This window comes from Phytophthora infestans, genomic scaffold, assembly GCF_000142945.1.
Source record: "Phytophthora infestans T30-4 supercont1.178 genomic scaffold, whole genome shotgun sequence".
In the NCBI taxonomy this organism is placed as follows: Eukaryota; Oomycota; class Peronosporomycetes; order Peronosporales; family Peronosporaceae; genus Phytophthora; species Phytophthora infestans.
In genome coordinates, this window is record NW_003303581.1 from 133044 (window position 1) to 141960 (window position 8917).

An 8917-nucleotide genomic window follows, 5' to 3' on the forward strand; every position below is an offset into this window, starting at 1 on the left:
AAGCGAACAGCAACTCCTGCAACCGGGTCATGCGCTCCTGTGCCCCATGGTCGAGAATGGCAACATCAAGAATCATCGGTGCCTCGTCCGCAGCCCACCCGCTCAAGACCAGTGCTACTTTACGGTCCTCGCGTGGCGTGTTGAATACGTAGGCGAATCCTTTGTTAATGCGCGTCATGTCCCATGACCCACGATCAAAGATCCACTGTTCAGGCAGCCGCTCGTCCCCGTTTGCATGCTGCGCCCCGCCCCGCCTGAAGGATTGCGAGGTCAAGTTGGCTGAGGCTCCTGCCGGCTCCGACACCCGCTTCAGGAACCGGTTCACATACGCTTGAACCCCGTCGTCACCGCGAGCTTGGTTTGTCGCTGAAGGGTTGGCTGCAGCGGAGCTCGAGACGCTTCGCAGAGTGGCAGCCGCCGGGTCAGTCATCGCTGCTGCAAGAAGCTGCGAAGAGGTGGCAGCATTGACCGAAGGTACTCGTAGTACATCGAGAAGGGGTGCTGCTGCATCAAGTGAGGGTGCAGACGGTGTCACAAGAGAAGGAAGCTGGCTTAGCAGGGACACACAAGGCGACTCCTGCATCACCAAGGCTACTGCGAGCGTGTGCAGCGGGCAGGTCACAAAATCCGCCCGATCAGGTACGAGCGTGAGGCCTTGCTCCTCAGCTGTTTTCATTCGTAGCATCCGAATGTAGAAAACATTGTCAGCTGACGTTGTAATGTGCTGCTTTGTGACGTAGCCGAGATCTGGTGAACGGCCGAAGCAATGCCACATAAGGCACGCAAGCGCTGCATCTTTTGAATCCGAGGCGACGGATGCTGTTTTGTACACATAGCAAATTAGTGAGCGCAAATCCGCCTTTGTACAAGGTGGCGCCTTGTTAGTAAGCCCTCCATTATCACGTTTTAAGCAGTGTTTTTTGAGAGTATTCCCTTGTTCAAGCAAAATTAACTCGGTTGGTACTCTAAGATGAGGATACTCATCGAAAAACCAAAGCTTCACGTTTCTAAAGTGAGAAATGGCGGTGTTGGGCGCCAACTTACCTTTTTTACCTTCGCATGTGGCGAGATAGTAGCCAAAACGATCCATCACGGCCGCTAAGCTCTTTCCAGAGCTGTCACTGAAAATGCATGCTCGAACAGCGTCCATGGTTACATCCTCGACTTTAAGCATACGCTCGAACGCGCCGATTCCGGTAGTAAGGGCTTTTTGCGTGTTTGTAGGGATAAGTGCGGAGAGGCTCATGCTGGTTGCTGCTTGTCTTTTCTGCTTTTTGTTAACTGGACTTGACTGGTTGAGTGTATCTTAGCACTACTGCTCAATTTTAACCTAAAGTAGGAGGTATACCGCATTGTCGGAACCACAAAAATATTGACATATATCTTACACGACTTAAATTCAGTATTGGTTTAAAATAGTTAGCTCTAGCTTCCGACAAATATCTGTCAGAAAGTGTCGGAATGAAGAACCTGCTCCTGTGCGACCTAATTGGCTGAATTAAGGTAAATTGTAGTATATGATTGGATATTAATCACATATTCACAATCTTGCCTTTGTGTCTGTCGAAAAGACGTGTATATTCATCCATACCGTTAAAATTTCAACCGTCCGACCGGGGTTCCAACCGGTTCCGGTATAAACGTCTGGAATAAAATCGAACTTAGCCGTGATTCAAAATAAAAAATCCCTGCTCTCTCAGGCCACACAGGCATTCTCCAAACACAATCGCCACCACGACGGCACAGAAGATGGCGCGCGGAACGCCGGCTGTACTGCGGCGACAAGCCCTCCTTCAACCCCCCGAGCGCACCGAACGGCTGACCAAGACACGCCGCCTGCCGCTCCCACTCTTGCCGCTTCCCAAGCCCGCTGCTGGGATGTAAAATGACCCGGTAGGGCGGGCGGTATGCTGCCGGAGGTGTATAATCACAGAGCGGTGGTACTTGCGGTTTCCCTCGGGCTCTATACTACTCGTAGATATGGTAAGTGTGTTCTAGATCATTACTTGAGCCGGTATGTGTCATCTAACTTGTTCCTGTAGCTATGCTGTAATATATTGTGAATGTTTTAGTGCGCAAAATGAATTCAAGTCTATCGGATGTTTACTATCGGTGCTGTGTAGTCCGTAGTTGTGGGTCATATTATTTGTTTTTATTCGACAGACTAACAGCCAAGGCGCTTCAAGCGAATAAATTCTGGTAAGGCAGCAGTTGGAGTAGGGTCAGCCACGTCACCGCGCTCAACACGGTCATAGAACTGGGCTAGATGCGCGTCGAGCTTCCCGGCCTTATGAAGCTTACGAAAAGCTTTCAGCGCCGTACCGGATGCAGCTGCTGAGGACCCGTTCTCTTTCAAGAATGCTAGCGCATTTTCTTGCGCCTTCTCACCCAGGGCCAGCACCTCGCTCTTAAACGCTGGAGACGCTGCATCTAGTGCGAATCCAGTCGGTAAGAAAAGCATCATGTACCCTGCGGTGTGTCTAAACTCGTACAGCGTTGCCTTTTTTACAGATCGCGCGGCATATACACGAGGCTCCGCCGTAAACTAAGCGAACCACGTGGCTGCCAGCGACTGTGCTCCCTTCTTTTTCGATCGAGCTGCTTTGACTCCAGGCTGTGGTGGTTGTGGAGGTGTTGTTGCGGAAGATGGGTCGATCGTACTTGCTGCTTGTGTTGTCGTGCTGGCTGTCGAGCGGAGTCGGCCTTCCACTGCTACCAAGCGTTGTTCCAGATGCTTGTTTTGCAGAATGAGCACGTCGATCTGCTTGGTTTGGTGCTGAACCAGTTCCAACAGTGAATCAAGACGATCTTCTCTATCAGGTGGTGCCGGTTTTGGCTCAAGAGGTGGTATGAAGGCACGGCGGACGGTGATACTCCACGCTAGCAGCTCGGATTCAGTGACGGAGCGAGCAGTCATTGCCTCTCGCATCTTCGTGACGTATGGACTGTGCTCACAGAGGCGCAGCATATCAGGGTAGTGCAAGATAAGTGTAGGACTTCGGCTACGTCGTCGTCAAGGTTGAGGGCTTCGTCAGCAAAACCCAGCGTGTTCGAGAATATCAGCGCCTGGAGTTTGAGTGCTTGACAAAGGACCGGTGTGTCAAGTGCTGCAAGTGAAGGCAAACGAGCCCCATCCTTAGGTTTCCATTCGCTCAAGACTCGAGATACCTGCTGATCCGCTTGTGTCGTCCCAAGCATATAGCCAAACGCTTTGTTCACACGGTCGAGCTGCCAGCCTCCACGTTCGATGATCCAATTTTCGGCAACGGTCCCGTCATTTGCGTGCATAGCCCCACCGCGGCGAAACGAGTGAGAGGTGAGGCCAGGGGTGAGCCGGACATTATGAAGCTTGGCATTGTCTCTAGCCCTGACCAGCAGCCTGTTAACGTAGGCTTGGGCTCCAGGCAGTGACGCGGCTGCTGAGTTCGAAGATACTGGCATAGAAGTGTGGTCGTCCTCTGTCTTTAGAAGCTCTACGAGGGACAATTCCTCCAGATCTTGAACGCTCGTGGAGCTTCGCTTCTTTTTAAGAAACTGAGGAAACATTCGTTTGCATGGAGAGCTCTGCATCACCAGCGCTACGGCTATAGCGTTGAGAGGGCATATTAGAAAATTGTTGGGATCTTTGAACAAGGACATGCCCTGGAGTACTGCTGTTTTAACGCGCTTAAAGCGAAGGAATAAAACACCGCCTACATTATAAAAATCTAGTTAGAGCGTGAAATTGTTTGTCAGACCAATTAATGCGTACCCGGGAGGATAGACAGTTGCTGTTTCTCGACTTGTTCTGCGTCCGAACTACGACCGTACAAGTACCACATCATAACAACGAGAGCGGAATCAAGATATTCGCTCTCATTTGATGTCGTTGTGTATAGTATTCGCACAACTGCTTCTAAATCTTGCTTTGAGCACAAGGGAGCAACTCGTTCGCTACCACTTTCTTCTCGATTTGTGCAGTACCTTCCGAGTCCCGATAAAATCTTTTGTAGCTGGGGCTTTACTAACCCGCTCTGTAGCGGGTATTTATCTGCCAACCAATTTTTTACGTTTCCATAATATGCAAGACATGTATTCGTAGCTAAAATTTTGTCCTGAGACCTTGCTAGTGAATATGCATACTTGTCTAGCATAATACGAAGCACTTTACCCGTCTTATCAGCATCGATGAGCTTGTGCGCGGCTGAAAGTGTCATGCTTTCGGCACCCAGAAACGTGATGAAGGAGTTCAACGCTGTCGTTCGCGCCTTCTTGCTTTTACCAGGGGCCAAGGATGCTATCGACATGACTGATACGCCGCAATTTTATTCTGTACAGAAACCCGCTGGTTACCGTCAGAAACGTCAGGATATTTTTAGAATATGACTTTATATGAAATTCAGTATCCGATAGACAATATTATTCAAAGATTCCAGCTAAATATGGTCAGGATGGTTGGAAACCTGCTCCTATCCAGATGCCTCTTCCATTGGTGTAAAATGAGCGTCGTGTTAACGAGGATTGGTTGAAACACGGAAAATGGTGTTAGGATGTGGCTGCATCGACAGGTAACGGTTGGAATGTAGTGGACATTATACCATATCGCAGCCGTTCCGACACCCTACCCCTTTCCGACATGTTTCCGACAGTTACAGTTCGGAACCGCCAATCAGATCATGACGGTGTACTCAGATTAAGTACGCTTACACTAAGTACGGTCGCTTTTATAAGTACGACCATCCCAGTCAGCTTTGGAAAGGGAGTTCGAAGGCGCAAGGAAGCTCTAAAGAGGCCTGTAGGCCGAGAAAACTCATTTTTCTGTTTAGGGGCATTATAGGCTTCACAGCACTGTGCTCACCAGCCAGCAAGTTCATGAATGAGACCCGAAGCCAGGGTGAGGGGCCACTATTAGAGGTTACTTTAAAACAATGACACTTAAGCCAAAAATAGTGACATCATTGTCGTAGGCCAGTCATTTGGAATAACCTCATTCAGGTTTTTTGCTCAGCCAATAAAACAACGTCACTTATTAAACCTTGCCTAGGTATTTTACTTAGCCAATCATGCAGCGCCACAAATTACCGACAGGGGCCTTGTGGTCTCAGCCTTCTTTTTTCAGAGCCACCCCAGCAGATCTCCCGTAGCAAAGGACCAGTCCAGAGCACAGTATGCCATTGCGCACACGAATCCCGCCGGCACTGCTGGTGCAGCGCTCGGATGGTAACGAGTGGGGGGTCCAATTCCCTGCTGTCGGCTTATGATGTTTGCGAAGCGTTGCAATTCATGAACATCTACTCACTTGTCTTACACATGTCCTACGAATTGAAGTATGTCTTGGGTTGATGTAGGCGCAGGATCAGCAATTTTGTTTGAGGTGAGGTGTGTACGGTACGTCATGATACGGCCGTCGAGGGCTCCTAAGCGATGAAGTTTGCGCATCTCACGCAGTACGCCACCATTGCCCTTTGCTCGGATCCCTTGTCCACTCAAGAAGCCGAGGACCGCCGATTCTGCACGTTGGCCGACCTCGAGAGCGCGATCCTTGTAGTCCTCCGATCTCTCGTGAAGCTGGAGCCCGCCCTCCAGGAAAAGCTCTATGTACGCGACGATCAAGCGGTAATCTGACTTCTTTTGTCGGTCGTTAAAGCTCCATACGCGAGGCTGCCGTGTGTACCACTCGAACCAGATCGATGACAGGTTGGTAGTTGCTTTCTTTCTGCGTTTCGCTGCAGGTGTTTGAGCTGACGAAACTTGCTCCTGTTCTGTAGTTTGGGCTGGCGCTTTGTGCGCAGGTCGCTTAAGGATGGCAGCCTCTAGCACCAGCAGGCGTGCAGACAACAGCCTATTGCTTTCGATAAGCTCATTAATGACAGCAGCGTGATGACACTCCGTTCGATTGCAGCCGTTCTTTTCAGTGTCCTTCCTTTGTTGAGCAGGTTTGGAGGCGACATGGCTCAGCGCGACCGACCACGCCAGCACGTCGGTGTGGGAGATGTCAGCTGCTTCCAAGCATTCTTCCACTAGAACAACGAACAAGCTCCTGGGTTCGAGAGTCTTCACTTCCGGGAAATGCCTAATTAGATAGGCGGTAAGGACCCCAATTACATTGCGACTCACGTTTAGCTAGTTGTTCTTCAGCCCTACACAGGAAGCGAACAGCAACTCCTGCAACCGGGTCATGCGCTCCTGTGCCCCATGGTCGAGAATGGCAACATCAAGAATCATCGGTGCCTCGTCCGCAGCCCACCCGCTCAAGACCAGTGCTACTTTACGGTCCTCGCGTGGCGTGTTGAATACGTAGGCGAATCCTTTGTTAATGCGCGTCATGTCCCATGACCCACGATCAAAGATCCACTGTTCAGGCAGCCGCTCGTCCCCGTTTGCATGCTGCGCCCCGCCCCGCCTGAAGGATTGCGAGGTCAAGTTGGCTGAGGCTCCTGCCGGCTCCGACACCCGCTTCAGGAACCGGTTCACATACGCTTGAACCCCGTCGTCACCGCGAGCTTGGTTTGTCGCTGAAGGGTTGGCTGCAGCGGAGCTCGAGACGCTTCGCAGAGTGGCAGCCGCCGGGTCAGTCATCGCTGCTGCAAGAAGCTGCGAAGAGGTGGCAGCATTGACCGAAGGTACTCGTAGTACATCGAGAAGGGGTGCTGCTGCATCAAGTGAGGGTGCAGACGGTGTCACAAGAGAAGGAAGCTGGCTTAGCAGGGACACACAAGGCGACTCCTGCATCACCAAGGCTACTGCGAGCGTGTGCAGCGGGCAGGTCACAAAATCCGCCCGATCAGGTACGAGCGTGAGGCCTTGCTCCTCAGCTGTTTTCATTCGTAGCATCCGAATGTAGAAAACATTGTCAGCTGACGTTGTAATGTGCTGCTTTGTGACGTAGCCGAGATCTGGTGAACGGCCGAAGCAATGCCACATAAGGCACGCAAGCGCTGCATCTTTTGAATCCGAGGCGACGGATGCTGTTTTGTACACATAGCAAATTAGTGAGCGCAAATCCGCCTTTGTACAAGGTGGCGCCTTGTTAGTAAGCCCTCCATTATCACGTTTTAAGCAGTGTTTTTTGAGAGTATTCCCTTGTTCAAGCAAAATTAACTCGGTTGGTACTCTAAGATGAGGATACTCATCGAAAAACCAAAGCTTCACGTTTCTAAAGTGAGAAATGGCGGTGTTGGGCGCCAACTTACCTTTTTTACCTTCGCATGTGGCGAGATAGTAGCCAAAACGATCCATCACGGCCGCTAAGCTCTTTCCAGAGCTGTCACTGAAAATGCATGCTCGAACAGCGTCCATGGTTACATCCTCGACTTTAAGCATACGCTCGAACGCGCCGATTCCGGTAGTAAGGGCTTTTTGCGTGTTTGTAGGGATAAGTGCGGAGAGGCTCATGCTGGTTGCTGCTTGTCTTTTCTGCTTTTTGTTAACTGGACTTGACTGGTTGAGTGTATCTTAGCACTACTGCTCAATTTTAACCTAAAGTAGGAGGTATACCGCATTGTCGGAACCACAAAAATATTGACATATATCTTACACGACTTAAATTCAGTATTGGTTTAAAATAGTTAGCTCTAGCTTCCGACAAATATCTGTCAGAAAGTGTCGGAATGAAGAACCTGCTCCTGTGCGACCTAATTGGCTGAATTAAGGTAAATTGTAGTATATGATTGGATATTAATCACATATTCACAATCTTGCCTTTGTGTCTGTCGAAAAGACGTGTATATTCATCCATACCGTTAAAATTTCAACCGTCCGACCGGGGTTCCAACCGGTTCCGGTATAAACGTCTGGAATAAAATCGAACTTAGCCGTGATTCAAAATAAAAAATCCCTGCTCTCTCAGGCCACACAGGCATTCTCCAAACACAATCGCCACCACGACGGCACAGAAGATGGCGCGCGGAACGCCGGCTGTACTGCGGCGACAAGCCCTCCTTCAACCCCCCGAGCGCACCGAACGGCTGACCAAGACACGCCGCCTGCCGCTCCCACTCTTGCCGCTTCCCAAGCCCGCTGCTGGGATGTAAAATGACCCGGTAGGGCGGGCGGTATGCTGCCGGAGGTGTATAATCACAGAGCGGTGGTACTTGCGGTTTCCCTCGGGCTCTATACTACTCGTAGATATGGTAAGTGTGTTCTAGATCATTACTTGAGCCGGTATGTGTCATCTAACTTGTTCCTGTAGCTATGCTGTAATATATTGTGAATGTTTTAGTGCGCAAAATGAATTCAAGTCTATCGGATGTTTACTATCGGTGCTGTGTAGTCCGTAGTTGTGGGTCATATTATTTGTTTTTATTCGACAGACTAACAGCCAAGGCGCTTCAAGCGAATAAATTCTGGTAAGGCAGCAGTTGGAGTAGGGTCAACCACGTCACCGCGCTCAACACGGTCATAGAACTGGGCTAGATGCGAGTCGAGCTTCCCGGCCTTATGAAGCTTACGAAAAGCTTTCAGCGCCGTACCGGATGCAGCTGCTGAGGACCCGTTCTCTTTCAAGAATGCTAGCGCATTTTCTTGCGCCTTCTCACCCAGGGCCAGCACCTCGCTCTTAAACGCTGGAGACGCTGCATCTAGTGCGAATCCAGTCGGTAAGAAAAGCATCATGTACCCTGCGGTGTGTCTAAACTCGTACAGCGTTGCCTTTTTTACAGATCGCGCGGCATATACACGAGGCTCCGCCGTAAACCAAGCGAACCACGTGGCTGCCAGCGACTGTGCTCCCTTCTTTTTCGATCGAGCTGCTTTGACTCCAGGCTGTGGTGGTTGTGGAGGTGTTGTTGCGGAAGATGGGTCGATCGTACTTGCTGCTTGTGTTGTCGTGCTGGCTGTCGAGCGGAGTCGGCCTTCCACTGCTACCAAGCGTTGTTCCAGATGCTTGTTTTGCAGAATGAGCACGTCGATCTGCTTGGTTTGGTGCTGAACCAGTTCC